The sequence below is a fragment of the Myotis yumanensis genome, unplaced genomic scaffold (genome assembly GCF_028538775.1).
Source record: "Myotis yumanensis isolate MYYU_CA2020_CCGP unplaced genomic scaffold, mMyoYum1.0.hap1 SCAF_11, whole genome shotgun sequence".
Taxonomy (NCBI): Eukaryota; Metazoa; Chordata; class Mammalia; order Chiroptera; family Vespertilionidae; genus Myotis; species Myotis yumanensis.
The window spans coordinates 45,243,443-45,245,509 of record NW_027223762.1 but is presented as its reverse complement, the minus strand read 5'-3'; the positions used below and the strand labels follow the sequence as shown (position 1 = coordinate 45,245,509).

The 2,067-nt window shown below is 51.0% G+C and overlaps 1 pseudogene; it reads right to left on the bottom strand.

Annotated features, from left to right (window-relative positions):
* Positions 1 to 839: 839 nt before the first annotated feature.
* On the bottom strand, positions 840 to 1,726 carry LOC139019237 (outer kinetochore KNL1 complex subunit ZWINT-like; annotated as a pseudogene).
* Between the last annotated feature and the right edge of the window lie 341 nt (positions 1,727 to 2,067).

Genomic DNA, 2,067 nt, shown 5'->3' with positions numbered 1-2,067 from the left:
GAAACAACCTTTCCCCAGGGGAGGTGGTCCTGGTTAAAACACATAGCGCTAAGAGGGGGAGCAAACATATGCCATATACGCCAGGTCCCTTGAAATATAAGCTGTGCAGATGTTTCTTCCCTGCAGCTACTGTGTCAAACAGCAAGGGTGGACCGGCTTCTGGCAAATTCCCCCATTTTTATTTTTTAAATGATAGTGCATGTAAATCAGCGGCCACCTCTTGGATTGGGTTGTTTAAGACTCGGAAGAAGACTAACAAACAATGATAGCGAGCATAGCTATAAACATAGTGGATGGAGCGCACATGGAGCCTTGTTCCTGTAGAAGGTTGCTGGCCTCTTCAGTCAAGGGATTTCAGCTGTCCTCAAGTAGGTGGTTTTGTTGTCCTTATTGATCTGGCTAGTGGGCAGCGTCATTGGCAACGGGCTTCCCGAAGCATCAGTGCATTGAAGGGCTGGATCAAAGGGTCCATCAGGGCCATGCTTGATGGTGGTGTGGGCGTCTGGGGAGGAGTCAGCTGTGCCCTCTAGGTTGGCTGATATGGATGATACTGGGGAGGAGGAGGGGGAGGCGGAGATGGAGGGAGGTGAGACATAAGGTCGGCCTAGACCAGTGATGGTGAACCTTTTGAGCTTGGCGTGTCAGCATTTTGAAAAACCCTAACTTAACTCTGGTGCCGTGTCACATAAAGAAATTTTTTGAGATTTGCAATCATAGTAAAACAAAGACTTGTATTTTTGATATTTATTTTATATATTTAAATGCCATTTAACAAAGAAAAATCAACCAAAAGAATGAGTTCGCGTGTCACCTCTGACACGCGTGTCATAGGTTCACCATCACTGGACTAGACGGTCTGGAATCCACACAGGTGAGTCTGTATCCTTGGAGAACACACTTCCATCTCTTCCCATGGTATCCCCTCTGGTCTGCTCCCGGGATTGGGTCAGCAGCTGGGATCCAGAACTGGGAAGAGAGCTCTTTGGTGTCTCTTCCTTTTCTTATCCTCAGGAAGATCCAAGTCTTGTGGTAGCTCTGCCTCTGTCTCGGGGGGTTGCAGCTTACCCTGCAAGGCGTATAGCAGTTGAAGGAAGGTCTGGTGCCTCTGCAGCTTGTCCCGCTCCTGCCCTGCTTGCTGCTTCAAGGTTCCAAGTTCCTGACACAGCTGCTCAAGCTTCTGCTGAGTTCCTGCCTGACGCTGCCTCACCTCTGCAGAAACTTCTGCTAAGTGCTGTAGACGCTTCTCTTGTTGCAGCTTCCACTGCTTCTGGGCTGTTCTGCATTTCTCCATGGCTGCTTGCTTCTTGGCCTGGAGCTGCTCAAGGGCCTCCCGGAGCTGGGCCTGCTTCCTTTGGGCCTCCTCCATCTTGGGCAGGGCCTGGATCAGGGCCCTTGCGATGGCCTCCACATGTTCTTGGTAGGTAGCCTTCAGCTCTTTCTATTGCTCCTTGGCTGCAATTGCCTTCTGTCGGCTCCTGTCTTCAGAGGCCAAGGGGTCCAGGCCCTGGACAATGTCCTCCTGAGCCAAAAAGTTCTGCAGGAAGTCCACTACCTGAAGATGGCTGCAGAGCAGCTTGTCCTTCTTTCGGAAATCCATCACAAACTCAGCCAGGATCTGTCTGGGCACCTCCGCCTCCTCCTGCAGGCCTATAGGCTCCAGGATGTTTGCCAGCTGGGCCAGGGACTCTACGGCTGCAGCCTCGGCCTCGGTCTCTGCCACCTCCATCCTTCCCAGTGCAGCCTTTCAGCCCTTGGGCACCAGATGCCGGGGTCCAGCCCCAGCAGTCCAGGGGTTCCCAAAGGTGTGGACAGAGTCAGCGAAGAAGGAATCACACAGAGACAGCGTTCAGTTGATCAGCAGCCTAGCCAGGTTCTCTCACCAGGTCCTCCAGCCAGGTTCTCCAGCCAGGTTCTGTGTGTATTTCTCCTGATACATCTGTATTTATACCAGTTGATTTTAATCCTATCCATTCTATTCCAAAGGTTAGGGCATTTCTTATCTCCATTCCAAGGTTACTCTATTGTTCTATTAAGCTACAAGGAAGTAACTGAAGGAGATTATCCTAA